This window comes from Eubalaena glacialis, chromosome 6 (assembly GCF_028564815.1).
Source record: "Eubalaena glacialis isolate mEubGla1 chromosome 6, mEubGla1.1.hap2.+ XY, whole genome shotgun sequence".
Classification (NCBI taxonomy): domain Eukaryota; kingdom Metazoa; phylum Chordata; class Mammalia; order Artiodactyla; family Balaenidae; genus Eubalaena; species Eubalaena glacialis.
Window position 1 is genome coordinate 150482462 of NC_083721.1, and position 21523 is coordinate 150503984.

Sequence of the window (21523 nt, forward strand, 5' to 3'; positions counted from 1 at the left end):
TGACCACATCTAGTGTTACTTGGTTAAGATACGACAATGAAACTTTTTTTAAAAGGCTTTATTTGCCCTTAAGTTTTATGTATTTAGACCCCGCCTGCACTGAACACTGAAGAATTTCCTTAAACCACGTATTTATAACCCTCTTTGTAGCACCTTTTGCAAAGTGGCTTCTTAGGTGAGATCATGATGTGCTAAATGAAAATACTGCAAGTCTTAAAAAATTACCCAATGTTATATGGCAATGATTCTCCAAATTCAACACACACACACACACACACACACACACAATCACTGAGGACACTTGTGAAAATGCAGATTCCTGGGTCTTATCCTCCAAAGAATTTGATTTAGAAAGTCTTGGATGGGGCCCAGTAATCTGTACGTTAAACACGCTCACTAGGCAAATCTGATGCAAATATTTTGTGACTCACACCCTGAGAAATCAAGAGAAACTCCGTAGCTTTGGGGGGGCTTGGAAAATTTTATAAGGCCTGAAATTCTGTCTATCTGTAATTGTTCACGAAGCCTGTATGCTATGCTAGCATCATTTCCATAAAAAGTGGACATTCAGGAAATTTGGTGGCATGGATGGATAACTGCCCAGAGTCAAAGACCCACGAGTGAGGAATTAGGATCATCCGAATTAAGGATATGGATTTGATCTGTGCAGTAGTTATGGAAGAGTTGCCATTTTTCCAATTTTGTTTTGAGAGCAGTGGGTTTAAAGAAACTATGCCAACACTTCAGGGCCTGCCTCTGAACTTCACAGGAGAAACAAATAAACTTCTGTTTACTTCACTGTTATTTGGGGTTTCGGGTACAGCTGAAACTAACGTTGATATGGCCACTTTCCTCCATTTCCTCCCCAGATGCAAACTTAGATTCCTGACTTTTTAATGACAAAACAGGAGCTAAAAGAGGGATAGGCATGAATTCACCATTCTTTTAGCTGCTGCTGAGGAATTTTTGCATCTCTGGATGCCCCTGAGCTTTGGGGACATGACCACATTGGTGGGTCTTACTTTGAAGAGTTAGGACCTCACATCCCAACCTCCTCCAGAATCCAACAGGGATGGTACAGAAGACCATCTCCAAAGATGGCCACCAATGTTTTCCTTCCCTATAAGCACACGCCATTCCCCCATTGAAGGTGGGATGCACTTCTCCTCCCTTTTACATTTGGGGCAGCCTTGTAACTTGCTTTGACCAACAGCACGTGGAAGAAGTGATATGCTGGGTCCTGGGACTTCTTAGTCCAAGACTTAAGAGGACTAGAAACTTCTGCTTCTTCCTTCTTGGAAGCCAGCTTCCATGTGAGAGTTCTGAGCCCCCTCACACCTCCACACTGTAAGAACATCCAAACTAGCTGTGTGGCAAGGCCCCAGGAGAAACACCAGGTCACCCACAGCTGAGTAAAAGTTTCTTGGAGATTCTAGCCCAGCCCGGCCACAGTTGAATAGGCTGAATGAGTGATCCCCAGCCAATGCCAAATGGAGCAAGAGAACTGCCCAGACAACCCTACCTGAAGTCCTGACCCACAGAATGGTGAGAAATAGCAAACCATTTTTATTTGAAGCCACTGAGTTGTGGGGTGGTTTGTTATAAAGCAATAAATGACTGACACAGCTGGGGAGGGGTCATCTGCAGTAGAAGAGAGAACACTTAGGAGGTAAAGAAAGGGAGGATGATGAGAAAAACCTACTCTGCTACCAGTTTGCCTGGTTCCTGTCACCCCGGCTTTGAGTTTTGAAAAAGGGGACTTAACAACCATTATTTCCACAGGCAAGTAAATTCTGTGTTCTCAAGAATTAACCTATAAGACACATTTGGAGCACAATGTATTCAGAGGTTGGAACCGATTCAATGCACTTCAGTACCCATTGCTGACTTCCAAGTATCAGTGTTCATCCATGGGTCAGACTCTTGCTTTGTATGTAAAGCAGACATGTAATACTGGGTGAGCCCTACCGTTTCCAAGGAGGTATGTCCTAGTGCTATATAACTGTGTACTGTACCCAGTGTAGCGTATCAAGCATGATTCTGGGTAATTTTATGTTCATCAGTACTTTTCAGGGCAATCTGTTTATTGAATCTGATTTCATTGTAAAAGAAAAGAATCACAGACATAAAAACACAAACTTAAGGGACTTCCCTGGCAGTCCAGTGGTTAAGACTCTGCATTTCCACTGCAGGGGGCACGGGTTCCATCCCTGGTCAGGGAACTAGGATCCTGCATTGCATGCTGCGTGGTATGGCAAATAAATAAATAAATAAACACTTATATTAAAAAAAAAAAACTAAAAAACCCCCCAAAACCAAACGTATGGTTACCCAAGGGGAATGGTGGGGGGGAGGGATAAATTAGGAGTTTGAGATTAACAGATACACACTACTATATATAGAATAGATAATCAACAAGGATCTACTATACAGCACAGGGAATTCTACTCAATATTCTATATGGGAAAAGAATTTGAAAAAGAATGGATATATGTACATGTATAACTGAATCACTCTGCTGTACACCTGAAACTAACACATTGTAAGTCAACTATACTCCAATATAAGATAAAAATTTTTTAAAAAAGAAGAAAAAAAGGAACAGAATGAACACCGAGGTATATATGGCCTACTCCAAGAAAACCTTTATTTACTTCACAACAAAAGTTCTCAGAGGAAAATTCTCTACTCCAGTCCAGCAGAAGACAAGATATTTAAATAGAGAAATTTTGTAAACGTGCTTTCCAGGGATATATTAAGAATGTTGATGGAGAATCACTCCACTAAAACTACCTGCTTGGTGACTAAGGATCTTCAAAGTATTTATAGTTCAGTTCATTGCAGACAGAGGGCTTCAGCTTTTCAACTTCTGAAGTTAATACAGGATGAAAATGGTGGCTTGGAAGTGCAGTGGCAGCAGTGGTTCTCAGCCCTGGCCAACTGCTAGAAGCACTTGGAGTCCTTCCAGCCCAAGACCCAGAGGTTTGACCTAATTGTTCTGGTTTTTTTAATGCTCTTTAAGGGATTCTGACATCCAGCTGTGATTGAGAACATGGTTGAAACAGTTTGGGCCCTGGGATACTTCTCAGACATGAACATTTCTGGCCCTCATCCACACCTCCTGAATCAGAAAGTGGACCTCAGGAGAACCGCTGTGCTATGTGATACAAATTAAAAGGGCTAATTGACTCCATGTCCCTTCATTGTGCCTCGATACCTCATTAAATGTCCATAAATCTAGAGCCCTTCTTACATTCATTAACATCGTATTTTTTACAGGATTAAAAAAATCTAGTCGAAAAATTTTTTTTAAGTTAAAAGGTATTATTTTATTTCTGATTTTTAATTCACTTTTTGTTGTAACAGAAAGGAAAAGCATAAAGAATAAAAATAACTCCACTGCTACTTTGAAATAACATTATTAACATTTTGATATCAATTTGCTTTTCATAAAAAAATGATTGTATTGTACACATTGTTTTATAACCTTCTTAACCTGCTTTTTCACTTACATCTTTTACATCCTACTGTATTACTAAATATTTTTAGACATCATATTTTTAAAGTTGCCTTTATTCCATCACAGGAATGTGCTAAATATATTTTATCAAAACTTTAGCAGTTGTTTCATATTTTTGCTTTTATAAATAATGTTTTCTTCGATTATTAAAAAACTCTTTTTTTTTTTTTTTTTTGGCCGCGCTGTGTCTTTGTTGCTCCGCGGGCTTTCTCTAGCTGTGGGGAGCGGGGGCTTCTCTTGTTGCAGGGCTCTAGGTGCGTGGGCTTCAGTAGTTGCAGCATGTGGGCCCCAGAGCGTGTGGGCTTCAGAAGTTGTGGCGTGTGGGCTCAGTAGTTGTGGTGCACGGGCTTAGTTGCCCCACAGCATGTGGGATCTTCCCGGACCAGGGATCAAACCCATGTCCCCTGCATTGGCAGGCGGATTCTTTTTTTTTATTATTAAATTTATTTATTTATTTATTTTTGGCTGCGTTGGGTCTTCATTGCTGTGCGCGGGCTTTCTCTAGTTGTAGCGAGCGGGGGCTACTCGTCATTGCGGTGCACGGGCTTCTCACTGCGGCGGCTTCTCTTGTTGCGGAGCACGGGCTCTAGGCGCACGGGCTTCAGTAGTTGTGGCAACCAGGCTCAGTAGTTGTGGCTCGTGGGCTCTAGAGCGCAGGCTCAGTAGTTGTGGCGCACGGGCTTATTTGCTCTGCGGCATGTGGGATCTTCCCGGACCAGGGCTCAAACCTGTGTCCCCCGCATTGGCAGGCGGATTCTTAACCACTGCGCCACCAGGGAAGTCCTAACAAAAGTCTTTGTTCACATTCATGATGCCATTCTTGGCATCAGTCCCTAGAAGCAGTATTCATAGATCAAAGTGTATATACCCTTTAAGGCTATTGATACACATTGAAAATTTGTCCTTTAAACAAAAGCATCCTTAGCCAATTCCCTTGCACCATAGGGTGACGCTATATATCACCACTTTATTTAATCTGTGCCACTTTAGCAACAGGATGAGTTCCTACTACTCTTTAATGAGGTTAAATCTTTTTGTCATTTAAAAAAATGTATAGCCCACTTGTATTTATTTTCATTCTTTGCCCATTCTTTAAAAAATGTGACTATTCAGTTTTCTTCCTATTGAATTGAAAAAACTTTTTACGTACTAAGGATTACGTTCACCAACATTTGGAGGCAAGAAAAATAGAGTAAACACTCAATTGAGTAGCATCAGAATGAGTTAATTTCAATTCCATGTTCATCGAAAATAAACTATAATCGTTCGGTTGAATTACATTATTGTAAATCTGTAAAGAATCAGTATATTTCCTTTTCCTAAGACTGTACTACCCTGAACAGATACAGTACTTCTCTAATGATTGAGTTCCTTGTGGTGCCTCATTGAGTGCCTTGTGGTTCTGAATTTTCCATTGTATAAAGAGAATGGGATTCAGAAAGTCTGAGTCCTGGCTCCACAGCTACGAGTTATACGTCCTAGACTAAGGACGTGCTTTAGTTTCCTCATCTTTGAAACAGAAATAACAAGAATGACCTCTACCTCCGATGGTGACTGTGAGAGACAGTTTGCAGGATACGCACACAGATTTTGGAGACTGGCTATCTGGATTTGAATCCCTACGCTGCCATTTAAAAGCTATGGAGTTTGGGCAAGTTCTTAATCTCTTCGGGCTTCAGTTTCCTCATCTGTAAAATGAGGGTAATAATAGAATTTACCTATTGGAGTGGTTGCAAGGATTAAATGAATGAAAGTCTATATAGCATTGTAGAACAGTACCTGGCAGGTAATAAGCACTATGTATCAACACACCAGTCATTACAATAAATAAAAGAATTTGCCTGTTAAATGTTCTCTCTTTTTTCTTTTTTGCATATTATGAACTGTTTATTTACTTTTTAAGGTAAAATTTACATATAGTGAAATGCACAATCTTTTTTTTCAAGCTTATGAATTTTTTTTTTTAATTGGAGTATAGTTGCTTTACAATGTTGTGTTAGTTTCTGCTGTACCGCAAAGTGAATCAGTTATATGTATACATATGTCCACTCTCCACACTCATGTCAGTGGTGGGCTTATAACTGCTGTAAAGGCCACCACAGTCTTGGCAGGTGTAAAGAGTTGGGCTGAATCTCTACCAACCCCAGGATGTACCCTGGAAATGAGTTTCTGAATAAGACTCTGACATCAACTTGCTTTCTGGTGATTCACTTCTTTCTTCTCAATGTGGAATGCAGGAAAACCAACCTGTTCTTTATTAGCTAGAGTATGACTGTCAAAGCTAACCATGTGGGTTGGTTACTTTGCTTCCATCCTGGAAGTCACCTTCACAGACAGACAGCCAGCCACTAGAATGTGGACCCAAGGTGCTCTAAGACAGCTCTGCACCAAGTTTCCTATCTCAAAGGAATTGAGATAGGAAATGCATGGATTTTTAGATGTATTGTCTATAGTTAGGTTAATTAAATTCTGTGTTCTCTGATTTATGCTCTTAGCTAACAAGGAAAATTTTGGTAACTCTTAATATGAATCATAATCAATACAGAAGATGATTAAAAGAACTCTCAGCATTTTGGTCATTTTATCTGATAAAACTCCCACTTTTGTCCCCACGAGTTACACTGTGTAAAAGAAAATATGCCCATATGGAATACGCTTGTGAGTCAAAAACAAAGCCAATGCCCAAAATACAAATCAAAAACACTGCCTAGAACAACAGGCCTCAACTAATGAATTAAAATGATTGCTGGTTTCTTTAAAATATTAAGCCCATCAACGCTTGCCAAGAACCCCTTGGCTAGCTGAGGGATTCGAGCTGCATTGTTCAGCTCGAGATTGAAATCCTTCCATTCATCGTTGACATGTGAGAGACAAGACGAGGCTTTGACAGACAAGGGATGAGGCACCAGATGGTTTCCATCTGTATCTCCACTGATCGCACAATGAAAACCCACCTTCCCTGATCAGAAGGCCACGCGATACGCGGATAATGAATACCCAGTGTTTTTAAAGGAGCGTAATCGCCCTTCCCAACCAGAGACGTATAAATATTAATGAACGCAATCTGGTTCTAAGTAAATTTAGCATGAACTTTTAGCTACCCTCCCCTGACAACTTCCTCCCTCTTTAACTGAATTAAGTTTCAAAGTTCTGTGATTAAAAATAGCAAACCCTGAACTGAAGTTGGATCTGTGGCTGAGGAAAACCTCTCCCTTCCAGCTAGTCACCAGTTAACATAGTTCACATCATTGCGTACTTTTTTTTTTAACCAAAATGGGTCTCGATTGGAATGAATGTTTAAGCAAGTGTGAATAGTGAGATATAGAATCAATACAAATACACAGGGAATTGATTAGTCATCTATCATTTCCACCATGCCTACCAAAAGGACTTGAGCAAACTTAGAGATTACTACACGCAGTACCAGGAGTTGTTAAACAAGCTCATTTCTGCAGAGCCCTGGACTACATTATATATTAAACTATTGAACCCTAGGAAAAGAAAAATGATTCTTTCTTTCTTTCTTTCTCTCTCTTCACCTATACACACGCACATATATACACATTTTTCTGCAAACTTAACCGAGAATAACTGAGAGTATTAAAACAGTTTTAATTACTAATATTCAAGAGAAAATATTAGTTGTTTTTTGGTGGATGTTTTGAACTTGCATCATTAGTATTAGAATATCTCTAGCCAAGAAGACTTTGTTAGTCTTCTTCCTTCTTGACTCACTCCCAGCGGCTTTTATCAAAAATATCAGAAAGAGACTAAGATTTGAAAATTTCCACTAATTCTTTCCATTGCTTCCTTTCCCTTCCATTCAAACAAGGAAGATTTGCATACTTTTTCTAGCTTATGTATCTTTAATCTGTCTAAGCAATGCATTTTCCAAGAAGCAGATTCTATATTTTCACCACTAATGTTTCCCTGTGGATCAAAGTGGCCAGAATCTTAAAGTGAAAAATGTCAAATCAGTCCAAAGACAGTATAAACAATTAAATCCATATTCTCAACTTTAGTCCCTCATGTGACTTGAAGGAAATAATCCTTTTTCCTCTCCTCCAATATTTATTGTTCTCATTTTGTCAATAAACAAATTTCTACTGAGTACTACTATGTGTCTCGCATTGGCTACTGAAAATCAACACAATGGACAGTATTGCTATTCTTAGGCACAGATGTTATTTCAGAGACATCCTTCAGATATTGTAAAGAATGTCCTTTGCCATATGGTAGCAGCATCAGGCATAGAGTTGATGGGTGTCTCTATCTCATGTGATCAAACCCATCTCTTAGCCTCCAATCCTCTTTTGGGAATATGCTCTCAGCAGGATTAATTACCAGTGTAACCAGCAAGATTGGTGTTTGTTTAAGGTTCAGCTTCACTAAGTCTTGACAAGCTTTCTTTCACCTTCCCTAGCACAATTTGGTTGTCAGCAGCATGGTCACATGTCAGAATAAAATCAATAAAGCTGGAGTCAAGCATGAGCTGAAGCTTGCAAAGAAAATGCTGAGTAAGTAAAAATGCACTTTGGTTATGTTCAGGGCAAGAAGAACAGGAAGGGCTAGACCCCTGGCTTGAGCCAGATGGTGCAATGTTAGCATATGACAAAGAGTAAGGAAAACGGTCCTTCTCCCTGTGGCTTCCGTCATTTTTATCAGGAAGAATGACCCTCAAACTGTAAAGAAGAGACCTGAAATGGTTAATTTTAGTAGTAGACTGAAAAAATGAGAAGATGGAAAGTGAGTACCTAATTGTGTTTAAGTCTCTAGGCTCAGATGTATTAGATCTTCAGAAGTAATGGAGAGAAACAAGCAACCAACAAAAAGTTTTTCTCATTGTTGTAGATGAGAAAAGTAAATTTTGTCTTGATTATCAAAAGCGGGACCTGAGGGCAGTGAGGGGAGAAAAGTGGGTGTGGGAAACAATATCATACCCGTAACACCTGTAATTCTAGAAGTTATACTTAAATACATGGTTTATGAATATTATTGAAAGAAAGTGAAATGAGGTCATCAATAAAGAGTAGCAATGGGTTGGGGAGGAGACATAAACAAATATATGATATATGATATGTGCTATTTGACAATATGATAAAACAAATATGTTAAATTATATTTTATGTGCATTTACATCAAGGTATACTAGTGGCATCACATACCTATTTCAGCAAGATGCTTGACAAAGTCTTGTAAGGTATCCTGGGGTAAGATAGTAGGATGTGACCTGAATGACAAAGAATGAATAGATGAGTTGAACAGTTGAGAATTAATTAATCAACGTCAATTGAGCTATTGAGCTTTCTCCTGTCAAAAACTGTATTGATGTGGATGCAGATAGAGAGGATTATCATCACTGAATGGTTGTGAATAGTTGAAATAATATAATCATGTATATAAAATGATCTGATAAAATGAATTAGATAAAATTTAGAGAGGAAAATATAAAGTATTGCATTTATTATAAAACATAATTAGGAAGTACAGGGTGCAGAGTTGGGGGAGACCTGGATGACAGCTGTTTAGAAGAAAAAAACTGAGTCAACAGAGCGATATGGTGGCACATATGAAAAAGAAATTGTAGCGAAATCTTAGAGAAAGAGTGACAGAACATATTCTTTGCCCCCTTCACTCCTGTTTGTCATGGTCACCCTGGTGGCGATGGGGACTTTATTAACATACTGGCATGTGCTATGAGAGGATATCAACATGAGCAAGAGATAGCCCTGTTTGTTCTGCTATTGATACACTATGGAATCTATCAGGATGCTCCTAATAAACTGGCTGACCTTGGATATAAGTGAATTATGGAATGAAAGATCCAGGATCCTTAGAGGAGGGCAGAAGAACAGAAAACAAAAGAGGAAAAGGAAAGCAAACCTGAGGTGTTCACACAGAAACAGATGGTCCAACGAAATAGAATAGAAAGCCCAAAAGCAGTCTCACATAATCGAAATTTTAATTTATGAAAGCCTTGGCATTGAAGACCAAGGCGGGAAATTATGCTAGTATAACTGTTTTTCATATGAGAAAAATGAAATTGGATCCCTATCTCATGCAATAGAACAGAAAAATCCACTCCAGATGCACTGTAGACTTAAATATAAAGGTAAAATTTTTAAACATTTAGAAAAAATATAAAATAGGGATGGAAGGATTTCTTAAGCAAAATTCAAAAATTACTAGGCATAAAAGAAGAGATTGATAAATCTGACCACAGTGTACACACACACACACACACACACACACACACACACCCCTATGAACTAACAAATAGGTGGTTGATATGAACAGCATTTCACAAAAAAGGAAACATCGATGGTAGATAAGTATGAAAAGACATTCAACCTCATTAGAAATCAAGGCAATGCTTTTTCAGACCACAATAAAATACATTTTAGATGGGTTAAATTTAAGAGCCTGACATTACCAAATGTTATCAAGGATGTGCAGCAACAAGAACTCTACCACAGTGCTGGAGGGACTGTCAATGGGTTCAACTTCTTTAAAAAATAATTTTGAATTAGTAAAGAATGCATTTACCTTCTGACCCAGCAATTCTATTCCTAGAGAAACCCTTACTCACGTGCACCAAGAGACCTGTTCAAGAAAATTCACAGCAGCATTGTTTGTAATAGCAAATCACTGGAAATAAACTCCTTAAACAGGAAATAACCCAAAAGTCCATCCATAGAAAAACAAATAAAGTGATATGTTCACACAACAGAATATTATACAGCAAGGGTAAATGAGCAAATTCTAGCCTGACATAATAGATAGAGCTTAGAAATACAATTGTGAATGAAAAAGCAAGTTACGGGAAATTATATATGGCATGCTACTATTTTTATAAAGCCCACAGACAAGCAAAATTTTAAAATATTTATTATTTAGGGAGATATACACACATAATAAAACTTTTAAAAATTCCTTATGATAAACATAAAATTTATAACAGTATATCTCAGCGGAGGGAGATAGGAGATAGGATGAACAAGGAACATTGTATATATTCAATATCAACTATATTGCAATGTCCTACTTCCTAAATTGGGCAATAATTTCATGGGAGATGTATTTCATTATTAAGTTTCATAGCCTATGTGTGTGTGTGTGTGTGTGTGTATAATAAGATGTAAATATTTATAACTAAAATAAATTAAGGAAAGGACACACACACACACACACACACCCCCCAAGGAAAGCAGGCCTTCTTAACCCCATCAAGGCTGACCACGTAGCACTTACAAGTGATCAAGGTGTAAAGGAAGGTTTTGCTTCTTTCTCTGGATATCAAGTGGGTTATCAGTCAAGCTGCAGCTTAAAATGGTTTCTTTCTGTCTTTCTGGAAATGGGCTGGTCTGTCCAACTTTCCATTTATTCTATGTCAATAAGGCAATATTACAGACGTACACTTTCCAATTAAGGGAAAAGAACATCTCAACTGTACTCAGTATGATTAAACTACGGCTGCATATCATCTTCAATCCTAGGAACCATATTTTGTGAGAAGTATTTGACAATCTGGGGAGTTTCTAGGGGAAGCTAATGTAGACAGGAGGATGTCGAAAATCCATTTCAGATGAATGGCTAACTAGATTTGAACTTGAGCCACTCAACTGTGAGAAGAGAGAGATTCGGAAAAATGAGGTAGATGACCTCAAAACTGAAAAAGAAATGCTGTCAAGTTTAAACATTTTTAGCTTTATTCTGCATACAGAGTGGCCACCTACTACTAATGGGTAGAAATATATTGAAGCTGACTGAAGCTTTGAAAATTAAAATACCAGCTCACAGCAGCTAGCAGGATGAGTAACTGGAGGATGGCCTATTATAGTTCAAGAATTACCTAGAGCTGTTACAGAATGGTATCCTTTAAAAGGAAAACAAAGCTTAGAACCTTTTTCCTTATAATGGCTTATATTTTATAATGCAGACCACAGGCTTAGTATATTTTTGGTCTAAAAATCTAATAATACTAGATCATATGTACCTTGAGCTTAGTTATATCATTTATTTTTTCCTCCTTGTAATTCAGTTCCAGAGATAGCGGTAAAGAATGAATGTCTGTGGTCCTTAGTAACCATCTAACTCTATGGAAGTTACTTAATCTCTCTGAGCCTCGGTTTCCTCAGCTGTAGAATAGTACCTCTCTGCACAAGGCCCCCCCCCAATATGTCCACATTCTGGTCCCTGGGACCTGTGATTATGGTACCATATTTTTGTAAATGGGATTAGGTGAAGGATTTCATGATGAGGAGATCATCCTGGATTAGTTGATAGGCCCAGTATAATCACAAAGGCCCAGTATAATCACAAAGGTTCTTAGAAGAGGGATTCAGGAGGAAGCAGAGGCAGAGGAGAAGATGAGGTGATGATGGAAGCAGAGACTGGAATAATGTCCTTTGAAGATGGCGGAAGGGGCCGTAAGCCAAGGAAAAGAGGTGGCCACTAGAAGCTATAACAGCCAAGGAAATGGATGGTCCCTGCAGAGCCTACAGAAGCAACCAGGTGTGCAGACCCCTTGACTTCAGTCCCGTGGAACTCATTTCAGAATTCTGACCTCCAAACTCTAAGATCATACTGATACATCTGTGTCGCTTAAAGTCACTAACTTGCGGTAACTTGCTACTGCAACAATAGGAAATGAATACATCCTCTCACAGGGTTTTGGTGAGGATCCAGTGAGATAACCCAGTAAAAGGTTCTTGGCTTCTCAAAGGGGGAAGGGGGTGGTGGGATGAATTGGGAGATTGGGATTGACATATATACACTACTATGTATAAAATAGATAACTAATGAGAACCTATTGTATCCCACAGGGAACTCTACTCAGTGCTCTGTGGTGACCTAAATGGGAAAGAAATCTAAAAAAGATGTATGTATATGTATGGCTGATTCACTTTGCTGTACAGCAGAAACTAACACAACATTGTAAAGCAATTATATTCCAATAAAAATTAATTTAAAAAGAAGTTCTTGGCTTCTATTACTGTTATCATCCACCTAATTTACCCCCCAATGAAGGTTCAGTCTCACAATCAACTGTATTAGTGTGCCCTTAGTTATCTGCCCTCACAAGGCATCTTTATACCCTTGTGTCTATTGATGAGGCTGGGAAAGGGTTCTGGACGGGAGTCAGGCGTTCACAGCCATTAATGGTGCGGGTCCTGACAGGTGCTTGTCTTCTCCAGGTCATTCCTCAGCCATAACTAGAGACTAGATCCTTTCAAGCTCTAAAGTTCAATGATTATATGCTCTTTTAGGTAGCTCAATAAATGCTTTCTGAGTCCACCCTCTCTCACTCTCTTCTGGTTGAACCTCTAGCCAGTGGCTGAATTATCTAGTGCCAACTGCCCCTAGGTTACCTTTGCTCTGGGCACTGATTAACCAGGCAGACCTAATTCCATGATTAAAACAAACAAACAAACAAACAAAAAAGATGAAAAGAGGTGGAGCAGTTCCTAGCTTAAATTTATCCTTAGAAAGGTATTCAGTGTTTTACAAAGAAGGTTCTTAGCAAAAAAGCCTAGCTCTAAGAGTCCATATAGATTTCCCCTGGGTCCTTCTGTCTTTAATTCAAGGCTATCACTTTCAAGAACAGAGTTGGCTGGCCATTCTCACCAAGTGCTCTGCCCAGGCTCTTATCCTCCGAAGTGGCAGGACGTTTGACACACTTTCCTTGTTGCTAAAGGTGTAGATAACAGGACATGTGCATCAAAAATGACCAAAATAGAACAGGCACCAAAGTGCCGTGGAACACAACCTCTCTTTCCTATCTCTGCTTTTTCCAACTCACCATGGAGAGAAAGTCTGTGAGAAAGCTTTGCCATCTATAAATTATTCTGCAAATGCAAAGAATTCTTTTTTTTTTTTTAACTCAGTGTTGGGTTAGATGTCTTGATAGAGACATGGACCATATTCAGCCACCCCACAGAAGAACAATTACTTCAACCTGAGGAGATCCAGAAAACTTCATAAAATCATTGTGAAAGAAGAATAGATCTTAGCTAGAGAAAATGAGGAGGACATTTTGGGGAGAAAAAAACAATGATAGTGCAAAGGCAGAAAAGCCTCCTCTAAAAATAGTAAGAAGTTCGTGTGTCTGGCATATAGAGGGGAGGGACAGACAGTAGCAGGACAGGGGGCTTAGGTCTCTCCTGGGCTTCTGAATTTTATCGTGTAGAGTTCACTTACCATACAGGACAGGGCGTGTTCAGGTTGCCTTTTTGAAAAATAAAAAATAAAAATCGGGTAGAGGGATCCAGGATGCTGGGGTAGCCTAGGCCTGGGATAGGGGCTCTGGCCTGGGGATGCAGGGAAGGTGCTGGATGGGAGCAACCTTCCCTGGAAACACCTGGATGTTGGGGAGGAGTCCGTAATGGCCTGGAGGTTTCCAGCTTGGCTCATAGGTGCAGGGCGACATCACTGGCCAGTCATCGGAAACAAGGGGGAGGTGGGGGGGGGAGAGTGAGAGAGCAAAGTTTAAACCACAGGCGCTAAACTTAGGACACTGGATGGATGGGACGTGAAAAAAAACTCAGAACACTAGAGAGTAGAGCCACTTAGGCCAAGCGAGGCAAAGGACACAGGAAATGTGTGGGCAGAGGGACACAGAGGGTCACAGAGAGAGCAAATGTAGAGCAGTGAGCAGGGCAGGGCGCTGGTCAGTGCGGCAAGGGCACGAGGAGTCCACAAACGCCAAGGACGGACTGGGTCGCCCAGCGCCCCACCGAAAGCCAGCGAGACCTCCGCGCATGCGCAGGAGGGGAGGCCGCGTCTCGCCCTAACTCGGTAACTCGCTACACTTAGCAGGAGCCTTGCGCAAGATCCGAGCTCGCCACGTTCGCTCGAGGAGCCGCGGGGACGGAGGTTTCCCGTAGTCTCGGGATGCCAGGAGCAGAGCCCGGCTCCAGCCACAACCACTCAACCACGGAAGATCGAATCCGTCCCCCGCGTACTGAAAAAGCAAGATGGGAAACAGCGGGCATGTGGACCCAGCAATGAAACCAAGGCGGGCAGCGGTGCGCACGCACGCAGATGCTCCGCGGCCGCCGCCTCAGCCGCCCCTAGCTGCTTAGCAAGAGTAGACCGCTAGGCCTCCGTCTAATTAATTGTCTTTCATAAGAGGAGGAAAAAACTTTTTATTGAAGTACAGTGGGTTTACCATGTTGTGTTAGTTTCAGGTGTACGGCAAAGTGATTCAGTTTTATATATATATAAGTTAAATATATAAATATATATATATATATTCTGTTTCAGATTCCTTTCCCTTATAGGTTATTACAAGATATTGCATATAATTCCCTATGCTATACAGTAGGTCTTTGCTGTTTGTTCTATACATAGTAGTGTGTATATGTTAATGCCAAAGTCCTAATTTATCCCTCCACCCCTTCCCTTTTGGTAACCGTAGGTTTTTTCTATGTCTGTGAGTCTATTTCTGTTTTGTAAATAAGTTCATTTAATTACAGCTTAAGTGACTAGAGAAATCAAAGAACCACATAAATGCTTATACACACGATAATCATTAAAATATGCCCTTAAGAGCAAGGGCTGGGGAGAGAATAAAAATGACCCTGATGTACTGAGAAGGGGACTGGATTGACCCCAACGTGAGTCAGGAAACAACCAAATCCCTGCCTGATGAAAAGGAAGAGAAAGGAATGATATTGGAACGGCAATGTTAGTACCTGGGAGTTTAAGTACAGGGGACTGTGCTTTTCTCATCATAAGGAGTATGCAAAGGACATCAAAAGAGCTGCTGCTTTTCTAAGGGAAGAAAGAGCAGCAGAGGAAGAATGGCAGGAGACTGGGTGACAGAGAGGAAGGGCCAGCGCCGTGGGCCCGGGGGGGGGGTGGTGAGGAGGCCAGGCACCCCTGGAGGTGCTTCGCCCAGGCCTTCAGGTCAGGAGGGCGACCTTTCTGAACACGTGGCGTCAATAACACAGGCTGGACCCGTCGCTGGACTAAGAAAGGCAGAGTCAGAACTTGCGGGTCAGGTTCCTTAAAAATATATATCTTCATCTCTATTTTGCTGAGTTTTTAAAAATATATCTGCTTGTGTAAGTTAGAAGATTAATGAGAGCAATTAGTATTTTTTAGTTTCACCCTGAGCCTGGCTGTCAGAAATAAGAAGAATACAAGTTATCGGGAAAGCATTCCACAGCCCAGGCACCTGACACCACCCTGGAGCACTGATTCTCTGAGGTTGCCATTCCAAGCTTGGAGTATCCGTTATTCGCAGGATGGGCAGCCTGGAAGATCGAGTGCAGTCTCTGTGCAGCTTCTCTGAGCTGCTCTGGGCACTGTAAGTATAATTATAATAACATGGACCTGTTCACATTATGATCAAACAATCAGTTAATCCGTACTAAAAACAGATCCATATTGAAAATTTCCAATTCTCACATCTGGCTGGTGTAGTAAAATCCACTGGAAAATGAACACCCTTAAATCTAACTGCAAAGGGTTAATTCTAAAGAAATGATTCAGTCCCTACATCAATCATATGTATATATGGACCAGGCCCTTTTTCTCCATTAAGCATAAAAAGGGGTAAAAGATCTATGTTCTTTCTCTGGATTTATGCAAGGCCCGGCTGTCTACATGGCCAAAGCCGAAAAGGAAACACAGGGAAGAAGATGAACATACTTTTGGACCCAAAGAACAAATGTTCAACAGGAAATGGGTTCACCCTCCTCTGAACTCCTACAGAACTCTGTCCCTCCCGGGGGACAGATCATCTCCACCTTAAATCATTTTTATTTACGTTCATACCTCAGCTCTCCTACTATTTTGCAAGCTCTTCATGAGCAGGACTGCATTTTAATACAGCATCTGAATAACTCCTCATGTCTGTCGTGGACTCTACACTTTCCTAAGACGCCCTCAGATGCACGACCTCCCTTGGTCTTCTGTCAGGCAGGTGCGTGAGCACATTTTCCTCACTTCATATACAACGACACTGGGACGAGAAAATCTGACTGACTGGAAGGTCATGTGGCTGTCAGCTTAAGTCCAGAGTCAGGAATCACACACGTCAGTCTAGACTCCCACGCCAGGCCTCTTTCCTCACACCAGGCTTTTCCTCCTCACCCACACGCCACGCCAGACGCCGGTGATCCGCGCATCACGGGAAGGATGTCTGGAGAGAAGAACAAAGGGGCAGAAACACACGGCGGCTGATAACCCCTGGAACACCGTTGCCAGATGCGTGAAGCCTCTGATCTGTTCACCGGCATTAGAGAGTCAGGTCGCACTGCCATTCAGAGAGGGAACAAAACAAGGTGTGTGTGTGCGTGTGTGTGCACGGTCACGCATGTGGAGCACTTTAGTGGACAAAGTGATACAATGAGATGTTGCAGTGGGGCGGGCCCTCGGAGGGCATCTCTTCCAGTGTTGCCGGAGGGTCCTCAGGCTGGAAAGCCTGAGCCTGCTGGGGATGCTTTTGGCAAAACGACCTTCTCTTCACCCATGCCCAGAATAGGAACTTTGGGGAAGCGATGTCTTGGCCGAATTATTAGCACCGGGTAAGAGGGCAGATGAAAAGGCAGAAGCTCCTGTGTGCAGAGGGGCAAGAGGTTACAAATGATCCAAAGAAAGGCAAAGGCGGTGTCTTGGATAAGCACCCCTAGAAGCAGAGCCTCAGATGACAATTCCCGTGCAAGTCAGGGCTCTTAGGAGAACATCTGAGGGAGTGAGGGAGGTGTGATGGGGCAGAGGGAAAAGCAGTGAAGATGTGGGTCAGGGCAAGTCAGCCTGACCCACCAGGAGCTCTGCAGCCTGAATTGCTCCTCAGAGGTCGTCCTGCACACAGACCAGGGGACTGCGCGGGCCCAGCTCTGTGTCAGCCAGGCATCAGCCAAGGGCTGCCCCCGGGAATGGGGGCCACCACCTCCCAGGCCTCTTTGGGTGAGGCAGGTGTCATCAGCCAGGGGCAATGCTACAGGGGAGGGTGCAGATGTGAGGAGCTGGCAGCCCCTGGAGGATGGGCACACCGGCCCAGTGAAGGGGATCTGGGGACGCACTAACAGCACCTGCTACAGGCAGCTTCTCACACCTAGAAGAATCTGCATTCCACATTGGTGGCCTAATTCACAGGCAGATGCCCTCTCATGGGGAATTTGGGCAGCCTGGAGGAGCCAACCTTCTGCCTAGAAACGTGCTGTGTCACCTCCGACTGTATAAAACCATATACTATATACCTAAGTTTCTGTACTCTACCTTTAATGAAGCTTTCTAGCCTTTAACTATGTATGTTCGTGTCTTTTGGTCCATCACTGTCACATGATGACAATGCACGCAAAAGACTCCACGGATCTGCTTTCCTCCACCCCAGCGTCTATTTGTACATCTCAGGGAAGGTGGGTTCAGTAACTTCCAAAGGAAGCCCAGTCTATTTTGGTATTAAGTACAGTAAGTCCCCTACATACGAACGAGTTCCGTTCTGAGAGCGCGTTCGTAAGTCCAATTTGTTCGTAAGTCCACCAAAGTTAGCCTAGGTAGCCTACTAACGCAATCAGCTATATACCGCTGCTTTTACGCTTGCTTCCAGACATCCTGGGCTTAAAATAAAGATACTGTACTATTGTACTCTCTACAGCACTGTACAGTACAGCATACAAAAGCACAACCACTTGTAGAGGATGCACGCACGTGACAGTGTACACCAGACACGTGAACTAGCTTACGTGATGGGACATGCGAATGCACGTTCGCATCTTTGAAAGTTCACAACTTGAAGGTTTGTTATGTAGGGGCTTACTGTACATGTTAGTGATTACTTCCTAAATTTAAGCAAAAATCTATTTCCTTGTAACTTCCATTCACCAAAGTCATGGAAAGGAAGTTCTACTACTTAGATAACTTCTCTTCCACAGGCAAAATATCCACGCGAAGATTATTCCACAATATTGTACGTGATGTCAGATCTGCTCACCCATCTGGTTCCTGCCCATTGGAGAAATTCCAGTTTGTCTCTGACCCCATAAAGAGGTGTCCAGAACTACCCAACCCTGCAGCAGTGGTGTGACCCACATATGCAACGGAGGACTATTCTTCTTGTTCTGTACTCAGCAGTTCAATTAATAGAGTTTTTAAAATTAACTTCATGATTCAAACAGGCCCCATTACATGCCCCAATGTACCACTGATTTATGCCAACTTGTAAACAACTCATCTAAATATTTTTGCATATGCTGTCTGTCTCACCCCATCCCTAGTTTCTAGATAGATTTTTAAAATTTAACTATAGGCTTTTACACCTACTCAACTACAGTTCATCTTGTTAGAGTTGGCCCATCATCATTTCAACCTGAAATGATCTCTTTGGATCCTAATTCTGTTACTCAAAATATGTGCTATGTTTCTAGGCTTCATGTCAACCCCAACTTTGATAAATATGTAATCTATATCCTCACTAAAATTATTGATATAAAACAACACCTTGATAGGGCCAAGGGGGGGATTCTCATAGCCCACCGTTAGTGACTACCCTCCCAGGAGCCACTGTAGTTCTCCCACAGCTTAATTCACGCTTGTTCCCAGACCCAGTCTAAATTTGACAATGAGTTTACTCTTTCAGCTATGTATTCTGATATGCTGAGTTTCGAAGAATGTAAAATAATTTTCAATAAGATATTTGCACTTACATTCATTTAATAGAATATAAAAACAGAATATGAAGCTGGTAATAGTTTTATGAATAAAAATAATCCAAGGAGACAAAGGCCAAATATAGCATATGATTTCAGAATTTAAAAATTGTTTTCTCCCATTGAGAAGAGGATGACAAGTCTAGAGACGCCCAATGGGAGCCCTGGATGGGGACACATGGAATGCCCCTGTCCTAAGGAAAACAGGTGACAAGGCTAACTGCATTACTTCTCTATTGCTGCACAGCAAATTACCACCAATTGAGTAGCTTAAAGCAACACAATTTATTATCCATGGGTCAGCCCATGGGTCAGGTTAGCTCAGGCCCCTGCTCAGATCTCATCAGGCTGAAATCAAGGTGTTGCCTGAGGCTGCAAACATCTGAGGTTTGGGGTCCCCTCCAAGTGCACTGGCTATTGGTGCAATTCAGTTCCTTGCGTTGCAAAACCGAGGTTTGCATTTTCCTACCCGCCTGCCAGCTGGGGGCCGCTCTCACCTCCTATAGGCCCGCTGCCCTCCCCTGCCGTGCGGCCACAATACAGCAGTTCGCTTCTTGAAGGCCAGCAGCAGAATCTCTCTCCGCATTCTGCTAAAATGGAGTCTTGTGTAAAGTAGTTAAGCGAGTGACAATCCCATCATGTTCCCAGGTCCTCTTCACGGCGAAGAAAGGGGATTACAGGGGGGCGGGGCGGGACGTGGGAATCGTCTCCGACTCCCACCTCTCCCAGTGATTAACACGGGGAGGCACAGGGAAGGTCAGGAGCGGGAGAGGGGGCTGGAGGGGCCCTCTGTGCCCTGCCCCGGAGTTTGAACTTTATCCCCAAAGCAGTGGAGGCAGATTGAGGGATGCTCTCCCTTTAGGGAGGTGCAGGAACATGTTGCAAGTCGCAGAGGTTAGGAAAGCGTTCTAGGAAGTACAGCACTCCAGGACAGTATCATGGAATGAACCAAGGCAAGACACGTAAAGCACAGTATCGTCTACATACACACCTGAATCACGTGTTGATAATTTACCCCCTCACTTGCCTACATGACACCTTGAGAAAGGTATGCTACCCTTTGCTCTGCTGCCGCTAGTATGAGGTGTATATACCCTTCACACACCAGACAGAAAAAAACAAAAATATTTTGCATCACTAGAGAGCCTTCTCCAAACAGAAACATCCTGACACTAATCCCTAAAATTTAAAAAAAAAAAAAAAATTTTTTTTAAACACTTGAGCCTATTCCTTTAAGTTGCTGGCCCCCTCCCCAGAAAACACATTTAAAAACAGAAATAAAGTCACAGATGTAGAAAACAAACCTATGGTTACCAGCGGGGGGAAAGGGGAGGGAGGGATAAATTGGGAGACTGGGATTGACATATACATGCTATTGCATATAAAATAGACAACTAATAAGGACCTACTGTAGAGCACAGGGAACTCTACTCAATACTCTGTAATGGCCTATATGGGAAAAGAATCTAAAAAAGAGTGGACATATGTATATGTATAACTGATTCACTTTGCTGGACACCTGAAACTAACAGAACATTGTAAATCAACTCTACTCCAATAAAAATTAAATAAAAAAGAAAAGAAAACACGTTTATCTCTGACTTTTGGACAGCTATCAGGAGACATGTGAGGACCCACACAGATGGGATAAGCACGTGAGGAACTGCTGTTTTTCCACCACTTTGGATTTTGAACAGATTAACTGTAGTTTCATGGTCTGTTTTCTTTTCTTTTCTTTAAATACCTGCTGTATCCTTTATTCAAAGTGTCTGGTTCTTCTAAAGGCTGGACACCCCTCCAAACATTACAAATAAAAATACATTATGTTCCAATTGTCTTTGAGTTTCCCATTCACAACTCTGTCTATACTCTGTAACCTTGAGGACAATCACAGTGTTTATTCTAAAATATAATAATGACAAGAGCTAACTGAAAGCTACATACTACATGCCAGGGACTGTTCTCAGAGCTTCATTTCCTCACACTCAGATGAGGGAACTATGGCACAGAAAGTTTAAGTAACTTGGAGGTTACATAGGTTATTAGTGGTGGAGCTTGGCTGTGAACCCAGGCAGAATGGTCTGCCTTAGTTCCCAGCCTTGCAGTGGAAACAGATGCCAACTACTCTATGAAGGGGTTCCTTGGAGGTACTCAGTAAATGATCACTGACCACCAATGACTACTTTTGAGGTGGCAGAGTCAAAAGTATATAAAGATTAAAGTCTAATCACTGTAAGATTATGTTACAGATGTGAGGGGCACAAAAACAGTAGGGTCAATAAATCCAAGAGGTAGTTCTTTAAAATAAGTCAAATAAACCTCAGAATTATACAATAAACCAAGA

General features: G+C 41.7%; 1 protein-coding gene across 11 annotated transcripts in view; it reads right to left on the reverse strand.

Moving 5' to 3' along the window:
* The window catches only part of THRB (thyroid hormone receptor beta), a 395093-nt gene that overhangs the window by 319472 nt on the left and 54098 nt on the right, over window positions 1-21523 (reverse strand). For 7 of the 11 annotated variants that reach the window (XM_061194736.1, XM_061194737.1, XM_061194740.1 and 4 more), the window contains one exon: window positions 8686-8750. The exons of the other annotated variants lie outside the window; for them this stretch is intronic. The gene's annotated coding sequence lies outside the window, so the exon portion shown is untranslated. The remainder of the gene's footprint in view (window positions 1-8685; window positions 8751-21523) is intronic. 11 annotated transcript variants of the gene reach the window in all.